Source organism: Mytilus galloprovincialis, chromosome 13 (genome assembly GCF_965363235.1).
Source record: "Mytilus galloprovincialis chromosome 13, xbMytGall1.hap1.1, whole genome shotgun sequence".
Classification (NCBI taxonomy): Eukaryota; Metazoa; Mollusca; class Bivalvia; order Mytilida; family Mytilidae; genus Mytilus; species Mytilus galloprovincialis.
In genome coordinates this window covers 72,095,961-72,119,156 of record NC_134850.1, presented here as the reverse complement: position 1 = coordinate 72,119,156, position 23,196 = coordinate 72,095,961, and the positions used below count along the sequence as shown (strand labels likewise).

The 23,196-nt window shown below is 31.6% G+C and overlaps 1 long non-coding RNA gene across 1 annotated transcript in view; it reads right to left on the bottom strand.

The window, feature by feature from the left end:
* Positions 1-16,668: 16,668 nt before the first annotated feature.
* Positions 16,669-23,196, bottom strand: part of LOC143056388 (uncharacterized) — a 72,505-nt gene continuing 65,977 nt past the window's right edge. Inside the window, exons 3-4 of the long non-coding RNA XR_012972318.1 lie at positions 21,430-21,484; positions 16,669-18,870 (exon numbers count right to left, since the gene is read on the bottom strand). This is a non-coding gene — a long non-coding RNA (uncharacterized LOC143056388). The remainder of the gene's footprint in view (positions 18,871-21,429; positions 21,485-23,196) is intronic.

The window sequence follows — 23,196 nt, the reverse complement described above, 5'->3', positions numbered from 1 at the left end:
GGTGATTTCTTTTATTTTATTGTTGGAGCAGGTTGTAAGGGAATGTAAAAATGTCAATTTTCTCTTGTGAATTTCTGCTTCTACAGGGAGAACTCCGAGAAGTAAGTATACCGCAGGTTTTGCTGTTCTCGTGGCAAGAGCCTGTATTGCACGCAGTGTACCAATATGAAACCTCTCCAAAATCTGAATCTGAGTTTTTGTTAAAGAAAGGATTTCAAGACCATATAGAAGTCTTGGTAGCACATATGTCCTAAATTGTGTAGGAGATTTTAGGGCTTAATCCATTTGTACCATGCAGTCCTGAATTCATAAGGGCATATTTTGTTCTTCGAGCAGATTTTACACGGTCTTCTATATTTACTTCATTTTCTTTTTTGCTTGATCTTTTTAGGCATAAATGAGTAGTTTCATTTGAGAGTTCAATTATATTATCTGATAAGTTCCAGGTGTTTGTTCTGTGAATCTTTGCAGATCCGTAGCAGATGACTTTCGATTTTGTTGGGTGGATATTGTAATGATGTTGATTTGCATATCTTCCAATGGTGTTTAGCATTATTTGTAGTTCTGCTGGATCAGAGCTTATCAGGGCGATGTCGTCAGCACAGGTAGGCGTTCCACAGTATATATCTCCCAGACTGAATCCTGTTGCATTTTTCTCTAATTCTAATTCTAATTCATTACATTATAATTCTTAGATATAAGATCGAAAACAATTTCCCGCCCTCCCTCCCTTTTCATATTGTTGGAAATTTTTTTATTTATTTTTTTTTTGGCATATTTTTGCATATTTTTCATGAGTAACTTATGCGGCGAATATTTAATTTTTGTTGCCTGCCATTATATGAATTCTTCTAGCTTAACTGAATAAGTATTAGTATTTGTATATGATTTCGTATTGTTCTTATATTATTGTAATGACATGTATGTAAATATTTATGTTTTCTGCCAAATGAATTTATATTATTATTAATGTCTTTTATGAAGCCAAAAGTAATTATTTTTGAAGACCTAGCGTATTTATAACTGCGCATGCTTACACACGTCTCATTTGAACTTTGTTGGATAGTAATTTAATAAGTAACCATACCACAGGTTCTACTTTTTATGAAAGATAAAAATCATTATTTGTTAATTTAAAAAGAAAAACTAGTTTTGACAACATTTTCTTCAAATTTTCAATTGCCGCGAATTTTGAATTCCCATAATCAATCAATATTTTCCATTGTAAAACATCGATTTTTGTTTATGTTTTTTTTATTATTACTTGTGTAATTCATATGCTCTCAATTATAGCTCTTGCATATGAATACATATTCCTTATAATATATAATGACCTGAATTAGTTTTGACTGTTGATTAACTTGTTTTCAAAGACATTGTAAATATACTTTAGTCCATTTTATTTACAGTTTTTCGGATTTCAGTCTCGAGCGTTACTTGGTGATTGATATCAAGAAACAAGATAATACGTACAAAACTGAGTTGATTACATTTTTACAAACTGTTGCAAGCAGACACACTATCCTGTTAGATATATTAAGTTACCTTTTAATGACAAACCAGATGTATAAAACAGCTCTTTTACAAGAACGAAATGACAGATACCCTCATCTTTGTCGTACGTATTTACCCAGTCTTCAGTTGGAATAATGTTTATAATACAGACCATACCATTACTAATTTTTGTTTTAACTGGACTGATATCTGATGCTAGCAGCTCAAGTAAGTTAGTTCTGTAATGTTCAAATAAAATAGGTTTTATTTTGGTTTCAGTCTTTAAATATCTGACTAAGCCTTAGGATTGACAGATTATCTGTGTCAAGAGCAGCTCATGTAGCCTTAAAACTGATAAGTTAAAATGTTCATATGCAATGGAGCGTTTTCTGTCATGCTTTCTTTAAAGTTGGTTTGATATTTGTGAATAAGAAGCTGTTGGTGTTTGTCTCAGGTTGTTTAGTAATTTGCATCAAAGCAACATGTGTAGATCTCACCTTCGTAAGTTATGTATTTCGAGAGCAAATAATATACAAGTCTAAGCTTAAAATGCAAATGGCTTGTTACATAATACTCGAAACTACTAGTGTTTTGAGTTGTTGTGTTAAATGTAAAGATCAGCTTTTAATTAAGGGCAATGCAGTTAAAAATGGCCTTTTCATACAATTAAATCATTTTGAGTAAACTAAATAATTTAAATATCGTTCAACAAAACAGGTAAACATATTTTTTAAGAATTTTCTATATTTACAGACAAAGCCGTGCTCGATGAACTTATTAAAATGCTGAAAGAGCGAATATCAACAGGTACTGCTTATAAAAATTATGGTTGTATATATATTTCTTTGTTTCGGAAACCTTCAAATCGATATAAATTAACAAATAGATTTATTATTTATATATTTTCTAGCGATAATTATATCTCATACTGAGAAAAGTTTAAAGCGAAAATATGTCTTACCAAGTTTAGAATTGATGTCAAAATATCGAGTTTCAGAGTACAAGCCTCAATCTCGAACGTTTGATGTAGAACTTGTGTTTACTTAACCTGGCTCGATTTTTTTACCAGCGGCCGGTCAAATAATCGTTTTTTTGGCCGTGTTATTATTGGTTCAAAAGTATTAATAAAATAATAACAGACGAGAAAAAAAATTATTTTTAGTGAAAACAAAGTTAAATGACGCAATAAAATATACGTATCAAGTAATATACGTTGACGCAATAAGACAAACTAGCATTAACATTATTAAATCGTTGTTTTGGATTTGTTTGTACTCTATTAAGCATTTGTTTGGACATTTATATATAATTACTTTACGTAAGTCTCTTAAGTATGAAACCATGGCCGATATTAGAAACGGCAATCTTATTATTGCAAAGAGAATATATACACATTTGATGAATCTATGTTATAGATATACCTGCCTTCACAGCCTATCGGGATTCCGTTCAACATTTAAGAAGAAAGGCTATTGTAAAGTTTGATAAGGTTTGGACAAACAATTTGAAATGCTATAACCCAACTACCGGAGTCTTTACTGCTCCAATGGGAGGTCTTTACCACTTCTCTGCAGTTGTCATGTCATCAGGTAGTAAAACATTGTTCCTCCATTTATGGCACAACTATACAAAAATGGCTGGAATCTTGATTCTTGGTAAATCATCTCCCACTGGTACCGCTGATGTTGTCTTGAAATTAAGGAAAGGCGATACGATCTACTTAAGGTGTAGAAGTTGGAGACGTCAAGAAATATTTAGTGATCATGATAACTACATTACTTTCTCTGGACATCTGATTGTTTAATAAAGATTTTAATTGAATTTTTTTTTTCTTTTTTCCTTTTTTGTGTTTAATTTGATTGTGTTATAAGTCTGTATGCTTAGGTGTTGTTCTTAGTTTTATACGGACTAATGGTATGCTACATTTATAACTGGACGAATTGGTTGTGTGCTTTCCTCCCTTACATCTTTTTCTTGTCTTTTATTAATCTTATTTAACTAAACCAAATTCTGAATGGTTCGCGTATTACTTTCATTGCCTATAAATCATTGACATTAGAGTTGCAAGAGGTTTTGTTATATATTATGATGGAACTTGACCAGCAAGAATAATTTTTACATTTTTGTATAGTCTAACGCTTTTATCCTTCTTTCGGGCTTGTCAAGACTATGTCGTTGTCATGAAAAATATCGTAACGGGAAGACTGTACCAGTAACGTAGCGTCATTGTTGACACGGGTATGCCGAATGTTTATTTAGAAAAAAAGTAAAATCATTAAAATACTGAACTCCGAGGGAAATTTTAAACGAAAAGTCCCTGATCAAATGACAAAATTAAAAGCTCAAACACATAAAATGAATGCATTATAAATGTCATATTCCTGACTTGGTACAGACATTTTCTTATGTAGAAAATGGTGGATTAAACCTGGTTTTATAACAAAACCGCTAATTTGTATGATTGTCGCATCAAATTCCATTATATTGACAACGACGTGTGAACAAAACAAACAGACATAATAGGCAAAAATGTCAAAAACAGGAGTACATCAGTCAACATTGTGTTATTATCTAAATCACAGTATAAACAAACAAGCACAAAAAGGCATAGAGACATATCAAAGACAAGAATACAAAAAGGCATAGAAATAAATACCATTAGCAAAAATGAAAGACAAGAATACAAAAAATATTAGAACAATAACACAATAAGGGAAAGATAAGTACAGAGTCACTTCTAATGGATATCACCAAATCAGATTGAACAGTTAAAGTAATATACACATAGACAAATGAAAGAGTAATATAACACTTTATTAAGTCATTAAACAACATCAATACGCAGAATCTATACTTCAAGACCACCTTGTATTATTTGTGAAGCGCATACGGAATATTTATAAACAAGTCTTAAAAGGACGGTTTAGAACCAAGATTCGATCGTTTACAGCAAAAAATCTAAAAACGTCATCTTACTAAAGCCAAATTTTACACAGAAAAACAGGTATTGCATGAGACTCATGATGTTGAGTTTGTTCTAAAGACAATTGCAAAATTTAAAAACTAGGAAGCACAAAACACTTTTAAATAGAAAAACATTTAATAAATTTGCAAACATGACATGCAAGTCAGAAGACTTGATATATTGCATTATTTGCCCCAACTGCATAGAGAAATATGTTGGACAAATGGTGGACAGTAATTGCGAAAGAACCAGGAGTCAGCAAATACTATAGCTGGAATACAGCTAAAATATGTGAGGTGAACATTTTGAATGTTGCGCTGGTAGTCAGCTTATTTTTTCACGGGTTTTCATGTGCTCAATCGAATTAAGGGAGAGAGAAAATAAAGTAATAACCTCAATATAAAACGGCAAATACACATTCTGCAAACCTGTTCTTTCTGTTAATTTTTTTTAAAGATATTGCTGTACATTATTTCAAAATTCTACAGTCCCAAAACACTTTCATGGAAACTGAGGATTGAACAAAACACACCCCTCCAAACTATAGAAATTATCTTTTTTTTTAATGGCATTATTATTGTTGTCACCCTGATGTTGAACATTGTGTCCATTGTAACAATGATAAGAAGATAGGATCACCGCAGTAAATATTTTTTTATCATGTAAAACTGGCGAACAACACATCAGTTAAAACATCTTGACTTATTGAAAAATAATTGACAAGCAAACAAACAAACAAAACAAAATAACATTGTAGAACATATATGATCCCTGTTACCATGCTTTCCATAGGTGAAACATGCAGTTGAGTTTAAACATGTTTAACGCGCTCACACACGCCGTCTTAGTTTTCAAATTGCACAGCACAATAAGAACTTCGTGTTGCACGTTATTATCATTTAGAAATTGACATTAAAACTGAAGACAATTTACTTTTACCTGGAACAAACCTAGAAAAATGGGACTTGCAGTGAAATAAAGTTTTTTGACCAGGGATATAACAAAATATCATAGAAATTTTCCCAGGGTCTGCAACATTTTGATTATTTAGATTTCAAAAATATGGGAAAATACGGTCATCTACATTGGCTAGAGGTATAGGGGGAGTTTGACATCTCAAAATATATGTTTAACCCAACCGCATTGTTGCGCCTGTCCTAAGGCAAGAGCCTCTGGCCTTTGTTTGTCTTGTATGATTTAAAATTTTAGTTTTTTGTGTATATTTCGGAGTTTAGTATAACGTCCATTATCACTGAACTAGTATACAGGCCAGATGAAGTACGCCTCCGGATGCTGGAGTTTCTCGCTGTATTAAAGACCCATTGGTGTCCTTCTGTTCTTTGGTCGGGTTGTTGTCTCTTTGACACATTCCCCATTTCCATTCTCAATTTTTATTGTAAATTTTCTCACGGTCTGACACTTTTTGATTTTTGATATAACAAAAATATGGGGAAACACCGTCTTCTACATTGGCTAGAGGTATAGGGGAGAGTTGAGATCTTTAAAAATATGTTTAACCCCGCTGCATTGTTGCGCCTGTCACAATGCAGGAAGGAGCTTCTGGCCTTTGTTAGTCTTGTATGACTTTAAATTTTAGTTTCTTGTGTATATTTTGGAGTTTAGTATGACGTCCATTATCACTGAACTAGTGTACATTTTTGTTTAGGGGCCAGCTGAAGTACACCTTGAGGTGCGGGAGTTTCTCGCTGTACTGAAGACCCATTGGTGGCCTTCTGCTCTTTGGTCGGGTTGTTGTTTTTTTGACACATTCTCCATCTCCATTTTCAATTTTATTGTCAATAAAGGTTGGTTTAATTCGGACCGAAAGTGTTAGCATCTAGATCGATCATCGATTATTTTTGTTCTTGGCGTATTACAATGAATTCGCTGTTACAAACAAACTCTTTCATTGTAACTCCGGATGTGAACCCAAGTATAAATATAAACTGGTGCCTTTGTTTGATGTCTATGTATGCTTATTTGAATGTCTTATTCAATTGTGTTGTATATTTGATGTGTATGTTCACACAGTTTTAGCAGCACGATCTCAAGTATTGTTACTTTAATATTTGTTTGGGTTCCTCAACAAATTTTTCAATATAAAAACTATCAAGAAATGTTATACCAGTGGGATTTTCAGATAGCTGTAAAACCCAGTTGTAGAAATACTGTACCAACTCAGGAATATGATCACTCGATCCGTTGGTTTATAACGTTTGAATTTTTCAATTTTTTATTGACTATCTTGAAGTGTGGTACTTTTTTTCTACTTTTTTAAACTGATACACATTGATATCTTGCGATTGGTCATTATTTACTATAGACTCAATTTATTTTATTATGATACAGTTATCGTTATTTCAACAACCAGTTTTATAAAATGATAATTTCTTGTCGCTTATTGCTGTTCATTGTGCCTTTTAGATTGTACTTGATTAGGTACTGTAATCTTTATGTATGTTATAAAAAATTTAAAATAGTTATCAAAGGTACCAGGATTATAATTTAAAAAAGACTGATTTCAATAGGCTTTTAATATTATCAGCACCATGAATCTGAGTTGAAGCTCGAAAGACAAAAGTGTACCGGAAAAAAATCAATCTACATTTTAGGAAGTCTGATATTTCAATAACTTTCGTGCGTTTGAGCATTATCAAAAATTGGCCACGTGACTCACAACTTTCACCATTAATTACCGTAGAGGGTAGAACAACTAATTTAAAATTGAAGGTAAAATTGATTAAAATTCCTTCCTGCAGCTCTTTCAATGTGAAGGCCATTTTCGACTTTGCACTCGGTGTATAGGCATCCATTGTCATCTTTATACATTACTAACTCTTGCTTTTTCTCAATAAAAAATTACCTACGACTTTTTATACAAAAGCATTTGGCAATGCCTTGCGTCAATATGATATATAAAAAAAGAAGATGTGGTATGATTTCCAATGAGACAACTATTCACAAAAGACCAAAATGACACAGACATCAACAACTATAAGTCACCGTACGGCCTTCAACAATGAGCAAAGCCCATACCGCACAGTCAGCTATAATAGGCCCCGATAAGACATTTTAAAACAATTCAAACGAGAAAACTAACGGCCTTATTTATTTTAAAAAAATGAACGAAAAACAAATATGTAACACATAAACAAACGACAACCACTGAATTACAGGCTCCTGACTTGGGACAGGCACATACATAAATAATGTGGCGGGGTTAAACATATTAGCGGGATCCCAACCCTCCCCTAACCTTGGACAGTGGTATAACAGTACAACATAAAAACGAACTATAAAAATCAGTTGAAAAAGGCTTAACTCATCAGATGGATAAAAATACAAGTGGACGTGGCCGGGTACTTATACATCCCGACACAAAAAGACGCAGATCTGAGAGTACTCGCAGTTATCTGACAGCTAGTTCAAAGCCACTAACAACTATTAAAACAAATCATGCATCTAAGACTAAACTATCAATCCGTACACATCCAACATCCAATGGATTTAGTGTAAAGACGTCATAAACAGCCAAAAAAAAAACATGACCTTGTGCAATGCCAAGTTACAGGTATCGACAGATTGTAGATCCATGAATATGTATATGTATATAACATACTAGTAATATTTAGTTAGCTTTTAATTAACTGATAACAAAATAAATATTTATAACAATAAAAACAATATTCAATGATCTTATTACAGTGTTGAATAGGTAACCTTTTAGAATAAGTTTATTTAAAGGAGCGACAAGTTTACATGGATCATTTCTAAATTTCCGGGCACGGTTAACATTTCCGTAAAAAATAGGATGTGCTATCCAGTTTGAAATAAATTTTTTACAGGAACAACCAAACTTCAAAACCAAATCTTTATATCTATGGAAAAATTTAGTAAAGGTTTTAAGTAATTTATCGTAACGATATCTCTGGTTTAATAATTTACCAGTAATACATAGGTTGCGTTCGTTAAAATCAAAAACGTCACAACAGACACGGGCATAGCGAACAAGTTGTGAAATATAAACACCGTATGATGGTGCCAAAGGAACATCACCATCTAAAAATGGAAAATTAACAATAGGGAACGAAAAATCGTCTCTTTTGTCGTAAATTTTAGTGTGGAGTTTCCCGTTTAAAACCGAAATATCTAAATTCAGGAAAGGACAGTTATTACCGAATAAATTAGATTTACTTAAAGCAAGTTCCTTGGGGTAAATTTCAGCAGTATATTGAAAAAATTCTTGATTATTTAACGAAACAATATCATCAAGATAACGGTAAGTGTTGTTGAATTTATAAATAGTATGATTTTCAATATACAAATTATGTTTGAAAGTCCATATCATACATTTTTATAATAATCAATACATATATACAGCTATCATCTTGAATAATATTATTTTTTAATATCATATTGAGTCTTGCCAATTACAAACTGTTCACACAAGTTGGCATTAGAAAAAGCGAGGAAGAAATTCTTTTGTACTATTCTTGGGCAATATCTTTCATAAAAAGTCATTGAAATATGTGTCAAAAATGACTAGGGATATGAACTTAATTGTCGTTTCCTCAATCCGGTCTTTTTTATCTCGAAGTTAGCATTACCGAGAGGGATAATTTTGATGAGACTGTCATTAAAGTGAGAGGGTTAGCGCTATAGAACCAGGTTTAATCCACCATTTTCTACATTTGAAAATGCCTGTACCAAGTCAGGAATATGACAGTTCTTGTCCATTCGTTTTTGATGCGTTTTGTTATTTGATTTTGCCATGTGATTATGGACTTTCCCAATTGATCTTCATCTAAGTTCAGTATTTTTGTGATTTTACTTTTTACTCCAGCCAAACGACAAAATATTCCTTAAAAAAGGAACTGATTCCACGTCATAATACTGAGTGTACCCTAGTTTTGTTTTAAAAAAATGTTTGTGGTACTTACTAGGTTTTCAGAGTTGTATTTTGTGCTGTTTATAGTATGTGTTGTGTTTAATGGGTATATAAAAATAGAGGATGTGGTATGATTGCCAATACAACAACTCTACAAGAAAAAAAGACAACAAATGACATAACCCGAATAATGTCAGTCGTTATATTCCGCTGATCTCCGTCTAATCTCCGATTGCTACATTAACGCCTGAATGCATACACAGTTAGTACTAGAATTATAATTTACTACGCAAGACGCGCAAATACATTAAAATTATCATTTGGGCATTCGTGAACATGTTGTTTGTAAAATGGTTGGATGATTGTAGGATGAAGCTTTTTATCGTCATGTGAAGTACTCACTTATCGTGAGTTATAGGATACCCATATTTTGTATATTGGATCCTAAAAACTAAATGTCCGTCAGACAGGATTCACCTGACCCTGAATTTGCCTCATTTCATGGATGAAGATTCATTTTAGTGGTCAAGTCCGTATCGAGGATTCGTTAAGCTTTAGGATAACTGTCTGTTGTTATGATTGTAAGGTGTATATTTTCGACTTGTGCAAGGTTTCAACTAACATTGAACTCATTATCATGCATCATTCGGCAATTCTTTTTACGTTGTTTGGCCTTTTGAATATATAGATGTATGCAATAGCGACAATATGTTTCGTGTATGGTGTACATGTCTGTCTTCATGTTTCTTATATGACCATGATGACTTCAATTTTGTTTGATTTATTAAATGATAGAAAGATGTCTATGTCTGGCTGTCGGTCAGGGTTCATATACTTTTGACCTTATGTTTCGAATTAATTGGCCAAGCACAACTTTTACATTTGTCAGTTTCTAAGGCACTGTAAAGATCGGAACACATTAATTTGGTGTACGGGATATTTGTAGAGATCTGTATGGCATGGTTCATCTGACCTTGACCTTTTTTATGAAACATTGATAATCTTAAGCGCATTTGACACTTCTAGTAAAACCCTTTATATTATAGACGTTCAATAAATATACTATCATAAGTAAAGCAATCAAGACATTACAGCATTTGCGCTTGGTATTCTATAATATGTACTATAAAGTTAAATCAATCCTTATCTGTGTTGTTTATAAAGAACTTAAAAAGTTCTGTTGCACAAAATGTTGGTTATCGTTCAATCCAATATTACACATGAAATGTGCTGTTTTTGCTATGATTTTTTGTTTGATTGATAACATTTTGGTTTAAACGTTGCATATCCATATTATTGGCTAACTAGTGTTTGTGTGAGTGAAGTGCACTAGACCGATTCAAAGAGCTGAATCGTTCACACTTATTTAGACACGTTATTAGTTGGGTTTTTGTAACTTTCGAGGTTAAGTGTTGAATAGAAAAAAAAGATAATAGCTTTAATGTTCATCCTTATCAAAATAGTTACAGGCTTCAACCGCTTGCAGATTTATTAAATGGTAAAAGAAATACTGATTTCTGATTACTAGTATAAAGTCTGGTCACGCATTTTCTTTCACGATCGAAAAAATACGTTGCCTGATCTTTCACGATCAAGTTTGATGGAAATTCAAGAAATTCAAGGTTTTCATAAACAAATTAACGCTTTTAATGGAAGAACATACTTTAATTTTACTGTACTATCAGATAGACCACAAATATATCATGATATTCTGAAATATGACCATTATAGGTACACAAAGCGTGTTATTTGTAATTAATTTCATAGACACGCATTGCGCCTTTTGTGTTTTTTCAAAAAGTACTTCATATTTTCTTTATCTTCTTTGACAGTTATGTTGAAGAAGTTATACCATTTTGACAGACATATTTTTTTGTTCGGATTTGTTCCGCGTTTTGAAAATTTAGCGATTTTTTCAAAGATTCAGAACTAAAATGTACATTAAATGCCTTTCACGATCCGTTACCAGAACTTTCACGATCGTCTCTCAATACTTGACCGCCGTTAGATATTCTTTCACGCCCATTTCTCTCGATAAACCGAATGACACCCGTGATAAAGAATACCAGTTGCTCTCTTTATTCCAAGTTCTGTTGTGAGAGAGACGTTGCTAATAATGGTTTTTGCATATGAAGATAATAATATAAGAGGTTTCATCTGCTGAAACAACGACCTAGTTGTCATGCAAAGAGTATAACGCATTTACAACCTCCGGATTCTTGAAAAGGTAAGTAACTATTGTGATCATAGTACATCGTAGTTTCTTAATCCTCTTCTCAATGCATGATCAAATAGCTTTGATACATTCAGACAAAGTGTCCAGTTCTAGTTCGTCTGGTTCGCGCTTTACTCATTTTCTTGCATAGTCCTCAACTGCATTCATCAGTAACCTGAGGTTCTTTTTCCAGTTGATGGGCTGGGGAATTCTATATGTTGGTCCCTTAGCTAACAACGCTCTCAGGTTTTCATTAGTAACGATGCCAATGTCGCTAGTAATAACATGACCAGCTGGACTATAATTGTATTGCGACGATGCACATGAGCAATGCATAGACTTGGATTTCATATCTTTTATGTTAAAGGCTTCTAAAACCCACTTGTGGTTGAAAATCTTGGATGCAATCGACTTAGTGTAAGTATAAGAAATAACAGCTGTAGCTTTCTTTTTTAAGAAATCAGGTTTAATTTTTGTACAGATTTCTGGTGGAAAATATTGCTAATATTTACAGCATCTAAACCTTTATTGGCGAATTCTACTTAAACAAAGAACGTTTACCCTCTTAAACAAACTATGCGTTATTTGCTTTGCTTGTATTGAAGGCCGTACGATGACGTATAGTTGTTAACCTCTGTTTCAATTTGTCGCTTGTGGAGAGGTGACTCATTGAAAATTATACCAAATTTACTTATTTTTATATATAATTATTAAAGAATCTAACTTACTATATTGCATTTCCCACACATACATACCTGGGAATAGCTCATAATCATATTGTAAATCAATAAAAATGACTGGCGTGATTTCTTACAAGGAAGAGATTTTAAAACGATACAAGATATGTAAAATGATAACGGAAAGTTAGAACTATTTCCGGAAACAATTTTTACCAAACATGCGAGATGATTCATATCGATAAATAATCATTTTCATAAAGACTTGTTTATTACATGTTTGAAATAATATCCTATGATATAACTTATATGTAATATAATGATGCTTACCAGAGTATCCATAGATTTCTGGTTAACTAAAAATACAGAGACCTTTAATTAGAATGCTGTATATCGTTTTATTCTGGTATCACCTAAGTTTGACAAAGGTATACAGAAAAACATATTAATTTACATTGCATTGCATTGCACATTTCTTGCTAAACTAGTGATGTAAATTTGAATCAGCCGTAGTGCAAAATATTATTTAAAATAAATTTTAATAAATCTTTTGATTTGGCGCTTCGTTTATAAGAAGACTCAAATTCCTATTGTTCCGTTGTTGGTTTTTTATACGGTATGAATAAAAGGCAACAGCAATATGATTGTGTCTTTGTGATTACTTTGTAGTTTTGTGGTTTACATTATTGTATTTTTGGAAAAGGTGTCTCAATAGGAACTAAACATCTCTGTATTGTGATATTGACTTTAATGCAAAATACTCCGTGTACATATGACCCTATTTTTAGATTTTATCGTGGTATTTAAAAAGATCAATGACATCAGTATATTATACAGATATTGTAACGAAATGGTTATTTTGATTCTGTAAGCCTAATATAGATTTTTGTCTTTTTAACAATTGCAATATTTTGAAAAGCTTTTTCTAATTCCTGATACGCCTATATGTTTTATCTTCCAACTGTGACAGGAAGAGAATTTAACATGTAGTATCTGGTTACCATTTAAACTGCAACAAGTTGTGTTTATTTGCAAAATATAGTAATACAGCTGTATTTATGTTGTGCAAGATCAATTTCATCATATATCACTATTTTTCTACAACCAGAGGTTCATTAAGGGTTAATAAAAAGTTTGAAAGTAAATTTACAATATAAAAGGTATCAATGTATTAATCCAAGTTTAAGTAAAAAAACAATTGTTATATTTATTATGTTCGTAAGTTTTATCATCATACATATACTAGTTCCAATATTTAAAACACACATTATGCTGTATAACTTTTTTGTTAGACATGTTAGAAGCAGCTTTTAATTAATTTATAAACAAAATCATTTGTAATATTTATATTTGTATTTTATTATATCCTAAGACTTAATTGATCTTTCAAGTATTACTTTATTTTTTATAATACGTATCGAATATTGTAGTATTTAATTTCACATGTTTCATGAAAAATAGAATAATTACAAAAAAAAATCATGTATAACTTTAAAAAAATTGTATAATTGTAATTCAAAATAATCCAAGAAAGTTCTTATCCAATGCTTACGGTAAATAAAAAAACGAGTAGGTCAGATGTTATTATCTGATTTAATCTTAATCGACCTAAACATTTTTGTATTTGTTCAAGAAAAATTTACTAAAAATTAATGAAATAAATATAATCTTGTTTAAATTAAAGGTGCAACAAATGATGGTATATGTGTTCTTCAGTCAGCCACTCGTATTTCGTCCTCATACAGAAGGTTGCCTGTTTAGTTTAAAACTTGTTTTCAAAACAAATGATCTTGTATGAACGGTTTATATGTCCACTGATTTTAAATCAAACGGAAAAAACTAAAAAACAAGTTTGCCTTCGTTTTGAATTTTCATTTGCGTTCAGTATTTTGTTATATAACGATTGATCCCGTTTCATATTATATAGGGTTTTTTTTTTTGCGTTAAATTAGGTCTATGCTATCAACCTACCAAATTAAAAACCCATAATCAAACATTTTTATTTATTTTTTTTTTACAATGCAAACCTTATCACCACGTTTCAAACATAAATCACTTGAATCTTTCTGTGTTACTCTATTTTCATTGATAACATTTCTGCGTTGATAAAACCCTTTTTTTCAGAAGTTTACACCATTTTCCTCAATTTTCCTCTCAGACATAACTTTAAAATGTTCTATTAATACCGTCATACTTCACTTAGTTATAGTATAGCTACATTTTAATGTTAAATTGACATATGGTACAATGAAGTATTACATAATATTATACAACAATCATTATTCAAATTAATAAAATTGCATTAATACGATGCAACATATGTTCTTTTTTAATTTAACATTAACAATAACATTATGGTATTTTATGGATATTTTCATTCTGTTTTCTCTGGAGTGTATTGAAATTTTGTTAGGGAATTATGGTTCCAAAAGAAATTCATGAATTGATAAAGCATATAGGAATGTAGGCACAAAATTATTATGTGATTATGTAGGCTCACCTGTTAAATTAAAAGACAGACTTTGGTGTGAAAATTTTAAAAACAAAGAGGATGTGGTATGGTTGTCAAGTAGACAACTGTCCACAAGCGACCAAAATGACACAGAAATTTACAATTATTGGTGACCGTACGGCCTTTGACAAAGACCAAAGCCCATACCACATAGTCACTTATAAAACGCCTCGAAATGACAATATAAAACAATCCAACCAAGAAAACTAACGGCCTTCTTTATGTAAAAACGACAACAACTGAATTACAGGTTCCGGACTTGGGACAGGCACATACATACATAATGTGACGGGGTTAAACATGCAAGCGGGTTCCAAACCCTCCCCTAAGCTGGGACAGTGGTATAACAGTACAACATGAGAACGAACTATACAAATAAAAGTACGGTCACATGACAATTCCAGTCTGACATTTCACTCGTGGCGAATGGGATTCTAATTGGCTTTGCAGAAATAATTTTAAAAAAAAAAGAGGATGTGGTATGATTGCCAAGTAGACAACTGTCCACAAGAGACCAAAATGACACAGAATTTTACAACTATTGGTGACCGTACGGCCTTTGACAAAGAGCAAAGCCCATACCACATAGTCAGCTATAAAACGCCTCGAAGGTATAAATACGCAGAACGGTCCAATCAATGCAAAATGTAGTAAAAGTTCAAACAACTAGTCGATGATCTTGTATGATATGCCTTTCCAGTTCCTTTTGCGTTTATTTACAACAACTGGGTCGATGCCCCCCTGCTGGTGAAGTTTTAAGTCCCCGAGGGTATCACCAGCCCAGTTGTAAGCACATCTGTGTTGACTTGAGTAATCATTGATATGTTCATAATTAAAATAAATTAACTGTTAACATAACTTTCAATTTTTGAAATACTAAGGCTTTTCTATCTCAGAAAAAGACTACCTTAGCTGTATTTGGCAAAACTTTTATATATATTCATATGAGTTTGGACTTTTTAACATATTGGTTTCGAGCGTCACTTATGAGTCTTTTTTTAGACAAAACGCACGTCTGGCGTGAATATAAAATTTCAACCCTGGTATCTATGATGAGTGTTTTATTAGGCATGCATGACAAAGAACGTTACATTTTCTCACTCAGTCTCGCTCCTTTTTTTACCATATTTTGTTTCTTTTTAAATATTTTTACAGGATTGCCATGCGACAAGTTTCGACCAAAGACCTAATATTCTATTTTATAATGCTTTTCCCATTTTCGTGTTCTTAAGTACGTTTTCCGTACCTCTGTTTTTGTGCATCTAGTTATGGTGCTATTGTAAAACATTTGTGTATTCTTGTCTTTCATTTTTGCTAATGTGTTTTGTCTCTATGCCTTTTTATGTTTCTTTGATACATATATGACGTGGCTCTAAACTTATACATATCGTCATTGTTTTATTGTATTATGGTACATTTATGTATTCTTGTCTTTGATATTTGGTAATATTTGCTAATATGCTGTGACTATAGGCCATTTTGTGTTTCTTTAAAACATATATGGTTGGGTTTTTTTTAGTGACTATGAATATTACACAATGCTGATTGCTGTACGTACCCCTATTATTGACATTTTTATGTATCATGTCTGTTTGTTTTGTTCACATATTTTTGTTAATATAATCGAATTTGACGTGACGTTCCAACAAGTGAGATATTTAGCTAGTTTAAAAATGAGGGTTATTCCACCATTTTCTACATAAGAAGATGTCTGTAACAAGTCAGTAATATGAATGTAGTTATTTGTTTGATGTGTGTTAGTTTTTAATTTGGCATTTGATTTGGGACTTTCCGTGTTGAATTGTCCTCGGAGTTTAGTATTTTTGTGATTTTAAATTTTACATAACTGTTCATATCCGTTTGGAGAAATGTAATATTCCAAAGCAAACTATTTATACAAAACAAAACTATTACCAATTACTTTCACTAATTTTAATACTGCAATTTATTTTAATATATTTAATAATATGTAAGAGACAACGACACCTATAGATTATAGACAATATAAAAATATTAGTACATTGTTTATTGTTCTATGTTGTAATATATATATTTATCTGCCTGCTGATTGTCATATATGTCGCTGATCGTATCATCATGTACAGTGTCAATTATCTCAGTCAATACATGCTGATATTTACTTTTATTATACTTCACGTTAAAATGCCATATTTTGATTGGCTAATACCAGGGTGCTAATTAAATCACATGGCTGAGCTGGTGACAATTTTTTTTAATGTTATCCTCTCGTCCAGACCAATCAAAATTCGATGATTTAAAAGACAATGACTTGAATTTACATCAAGTAATTAAATACAAAGCTTAGTATTCGCCGCGGTTGACAATGTTTTTCTCGGGGTAACAATCTGCTCTATCACCCTCTCAGCTATGTGATATTTATATAATGTTATTTTATGCATTGATTACATCTATTTTACATTCGAGTAAGATCCCAAGGCAAATGTAGCCTATACAGTGGAGGTCAATGGAGGTCATTTAAAACTTGAACTCATGTGTACTATTGTTGTTAATTGTAAAACTAGTCTCCCTTTTTCAAATATATAACCATTGTTGGCTTTTTTGTTTTAACAATGGCATTTGATCCACACAGAATAGTTTTTTTTTAATGAAATGATTCAATCTTGAATACTTAATATGGTCAATGAATCAGATTTGTATCATCTCAATAAAAAGCAATTCAAGCTTTTAAACAATAAATTGATTCTAAGAAAAAGTTTGTACATGATATTGATATTTTATTAATAAAATAAAGGAAACAATAAAACGTGTCAAGAGTTTTTTTTTTAATTTGTGTACTAAAAAACTGTTGACACAGAGCTATGCCTCACCTGTATCAAATTTTGATTTATGATATAAATGTTAAAATTTAAATTGCAAACTTTATCGTGTAAATGATACACACTCTCAAAGTCAATGAAACAAGACTAGACGTACAAGATAAAATATTCTCAATGATACTACGATTTCCTATACTAATTACAAACTGCACACAAAATATTCTTGACTTACCAAAAGTAGTACATCTTAAACTAGCCTTATTTACATGAAAACGAGCCAAGTAATCGATATTTAAAATTGGAATTTTTTCTGTTGAAGTTTAAAAAAAGGACTGTATTCATATATCTTGGATTTCTTGAGTATATAGTCCAATACAAAAACGTCAATATTTGTACATTTCTAAAAACATCACTTGCGTTTCCAAATTAAATGGCCAACAAATAGTACCTTACTCATTAAATACCACATTGTGTATATTATCACGTCAGAAATCGAATACAAATGGCTTTTCGAAACTATATATTATTACTTGTAAGCTGGTTTACCCTGAGGAGATATAAACGACGCACTATTTTAAATGCGTGATTCTTCAATAGAACATACTGGATTGGTCAATCGTTGTCGCTCCTCCAATTCACGGTATCGCATAGTCGAATTACTGTTTACATTATTTTCGGTATTATGCACGATCTCATTTCGTCTATTTTTAGAAGTCTGCATACGACATTTTCTCTTCCATTGACAAACGCCTATCATTCCCATAAAAAGATAGTACGAAAGTAAAATAATAAGAACTAAAATAGAATCATTACGAATGTATGGTATAGTTTCAGCTCCAAAACATTTTGATAAAACAATTGAATCATCCTCCTTTAAATAAACAAGCTCACTTAAATACACAGAAATGCAAATGGTGTATTTTGTTGCAACTTTTAAATGATCACACGTAAAAGAATGTATATGCGGTTGTAACATATCGGATGAGAATTTACCACTATTTATAAAATATTCGACTTTTGATCCGAGCAATGTTTTATTACGAAACACAGTTTCTTCATAATTCCACTCAATGGAAATGGAAGACGTTGTGAGCGCCAGCAGACGAACTTTTAACAGATGATCGTAATTAGATGGTTGTGTTGGTAACGTCATAATTGAATCGTCCATTGATTGGTCGTTCATTACGTCGTACTTGACATTGTTACTCCTTGTTGAATTGACTTTTGTTAAATTGGCAAACAATGGCGTCCACAACCAAATCATTTTGATAAAGTAATCATTATTCATCCATTTCATTTCTTTGCTATTCTTTGTACCAACCTAAAAGATAAAAATCAAACTGTTATGATTTAAACCAACACAAACCAAACAACGGCAATATATTTACAATATATTCACTATTCACGTTAGTGACGTATATTATGTGACATTATTGGGCAACAAATGGCGTTCATTATCACTGAACTAGTATATATATTTGTATAGGGGCCAGCTAAAGGACGCCTCCGGGTGCGGGAATTTCTTGCTGCATTGAAGTCCTATTGGTGACCTTCTGTTGTTGTCTGTTCTATGGTCGGATTGTTGTCTCTTTGACATAGTCCCTATTTCCATTCTCAATTTTATTATACATAGTGTCTGCTCTGAGGTGAACCGATGGACATTATCTTTGACTTTTATTTAAAGATTTTCAAACCCGTAGTATTCTTATCAAATGTTTTGCAATATGTATTTTTTTCGAAATTATGTCGGTCAAATGAATTATTGTAAAAAAACTAATACAAGGTAATTTTGCCTTGCTATTAAAAGGAAAATATTTACATTCAGTTTTCGCGTATAACATAAGCAAAATGAGGATGTTAAATGTGATGTATGCCTTTTTGTGCTGCTTCGTTACATTTGTTGTTTTTATAGTGATTAAGATGATAACATAATGTTGACTAGTGTACCCCTTTTTTTGACAATTTAACCTATTGTGTCTGTTTGTTTTGTTCACGCATCGTTGACAATATAATGGAGTTTGATACGACTGTCATATACGTGTTTAGCTAGCTATAAAACCATAAGAAAATGCCTTAACCAAGTCAGGAATATGACAGTTGTTATCCATTCGTTTGATGTGTTTGAACTTTTGATTTTGCCATTTGATTGGGAACTTTCTTTTTTAATACCTTGGAGTTCAGTATTTTTGTGATTTTACTTTTTTCGTTCAAACTGTTAAGTAGTATTTATTTGCTCACAGAAAAGCTACTGCACGGTACTGAGTTTATTGGAAGCTATTCATCTGAACAGAACTAAATTTACCGCAATTGATAAGTCTAGACATTGATTAAAAGGCTAAACATGGCTTTTCAAATGATGTAAAGATCACAATGCCCGTTTTAGAATAAAACGTACTTAACAGTTTCCACGTAAGACCTTCAAATACAGTTTTGACCGTACAAATATATCAATAATGTATTAAAAACTTGATATTAGTTAAAAAAAATCAGAGAGTACATACGAAACAACCACAACACCTAAGTATCCGGAAAAAAAGTATAGACACAGACAACCTACAACAAACAGGCGGCCGTAACAAAACAGGAAGATTTAGTATAGCTTCCAATGAGTAAACTTACCGCCATATATAAAGGCGATGGAAGTAAACAGTGGTTTATAACATGCAGAACGATGATTTAGCAATTATAGGTTCTTAAAGTATATTGTCTTCTCAAATGAATAATGTGATATATCTTTTTTTAAATGTGTTACATTTTAATGTTGTGTCGTTGTTCTCCTCTTATATTTAATGCGTGTCCCTCAGTTTTAGTTTGTTACCCCGATTTTGTTTTTTGTCCATGGATTTATGAGTTTTGAACAGCGGTATACTACTGTTGCCTTTATTTTTAACTCACCAGTGACCTATACTTTTTATTGTTGTTTTCGAATAAACAAAATAATTGTAAAATTTAAGCGATTTCTGTAATTTAGTTCTTTTTTTATTTCGATATTACCGCTATTTCTCCTATTTGTTCAAGAGAGAGAAAAAAAAGGACATTAACAACCATGTATGCTTCTTTCGAAGGCAGATTGTGAGCGTAAATGAACGGTGACCCCATTTTTTTTTATTTCATTTTTCTATTAAGTATAAGATAAAGTTCATTTATGGAAAAATATAGCGAAATCCTATGTTAAATAAAATAAATTGATTTAGACCCGCGGGCCCTCTTAAATTGAGACATTAATCAACCAATTCGTGATTGTTACTGTTAAACTGTTGTGTTCATTGAAATCGTTACTAATATATGAGCGGTTGAATATGTTGACGTTTCAGTAGCCCATCCCTGTTAATGAATGAGCAAATAAAACAGCCACATAATTTGGAGAAGCAGTGTCAAAATATGCTACAGTAATGTAGTTTAATAAAGGCAACATTAGTATACCGGTGTTCGAAATTCATAAATCGATTGAGAAAAAACATCCGGGTTACCAACTAACACTGAGGAGAACTACGACACAACAGAAATACAACACTTAGATGTTTGAATAATCAAAGAATGTAGCATTGATTTAGAAAACAATTGGAATGTAACTGTATAAAGAACATCTAAAGCTGAAATTTATAAACCAGTGAAACTGGTCTCAAGGTTTCTGCGGTCATAACAGGTTAGGTAAATAAATCTATTTTGATTGTGATCGACAGGCGAACGTATGGAAATTACACTTTTACAACCAAGAACAATAGGTTGTTTCCACCACCGCAGTACCTAGTACTGTATATCAAAACATTTGCAAAATATAGCGTCTAATAATTGTCGTAAAAATGGAGTAATTTTATATTTTTATCTATCTTCTTTCATGCTTCATCCATGTTTAACTGTTATATTTGAATGTACTAACCTGTTTATCATGAGATAGAATCTGTTCACATGGCACGAGGAGGAATAAACCTTACCTGTAATATATTTAAAAGAAATCATATATGAATATTTATGTTATGAATGGACGTTAACAAATATAGTGTTCGATGAACTTATTTGTTCCGAACATATTTATTTACAAAAGTGCTTTCTATTTGTAGCTGTGATTAAATAAGGACTGCAAATAAATCCATAGTTAAATTCAATTCATTACGTGCGTGCTTTATATGTTTTGTTATGAACATATTTGTATCTTTTGTGTTTATTAACAAAAGTGTTTTTTTTTTAGTTGTGATTGGATATGGTATTTAAATAAATCCATACTTTGATTCAATTCATTACGTATGAGCTTTTCATTTATCCCCACTTGTTATGATAATAAATTTTGCCGTATAAAAAATTACAGTTTAAAATACAAAAGTATATTATAACATAAGTCTCATCAAATCAAATAAATATCATACCTTATCGTCAATATTAATAAATTGGTCGTCATCGTACAGTCATGATAAACTGATATCACTTCTTCATTATCACAATGAAAGCTAACAGAAGTTATATTTATTCCAAAAAATAAATAAAGGAGATACGTATCAAGGTGTTTCATGAGGGGGGGCTAAAACTCCAAAAAGGGCAAGACCAGATTTGTCCCCATTGATAAACGCACAAAAGTTGTAGAATGCTGTTCAAAAGTCATGAAACAAATCCGGGTTACAAATTAAAACCGAGGGAAACACATCAACTATACGTGCAATAAAAACAAACGGCAACATACAAAGAATATTTGATAACATATTCCTGACTTGGTATGGTACATTTTAAGACAAAATAGTGGGTGAATCCTGGTTTTATAGCTTGTCAAACCTAAAAAAAATAATGGCTTAAATTAAAACATCATGTGACCGATTCATACGTATTCTAATATTTAAGCGTAACCAATCATGTATATCCATTACGGATCAGCTGTATATCCATTACAGATCAGCTGACCTAAATCGTCAAATGTGCATGAATATTAAATAATAAAATGAATGTGAAAACCAGTGACAAAACATATCACTGGTAAGTTTTTACATTTGGTATTTTTCCCTATCTGTGAAATACGTTTTCATAATTTATAAATATTTGGGTTTTTTTTTAGGTCACATATTCATGTTTAAAGGTTGGCTTGAAGAATAGTTCGATATTTTAATTTTAATTACAAAACATACTTATAAAAATCAAGCTAGAACACGTACATCAATCAAAGCTGAGATAAATTAATCACATGGCTTGTTTCATTTCACACAGCTCTAATGGATTTGATTCCTTGAAGGACTAATGATTGCTTTTCAACAGATTAATTCTATAGAAATCTCAAATGTCGTTATATTGTGGTAAAATGTAATTGAAAAAGACACCGTACATCATTGTCTTTGTGTTCATATAGTGTAATTAAAATCTTACGAAGAATTTTGAAAGATTTGATTAAGAACACATTATCGTGCTTTTGTTTAATATTCAATTCATATAGTATCACTTTGTTTATGATAATATAGATTTATAGTAAGCGCTAAAGGTATGAACAAATCAAAGCAGAAGTTTAAGTGTTATGATTCAATAGAATACATGCACAAGAGATTAAGTTATAACAGACGAAGTTGTAAATAAATAATGGTTGTTCACAAGCCAAGAACAATTGTTACCTCCATATAAAGTAAAACCAAATTGTAAAAATACAGCTAAAGGACACCTCCGGGTGCGGGAA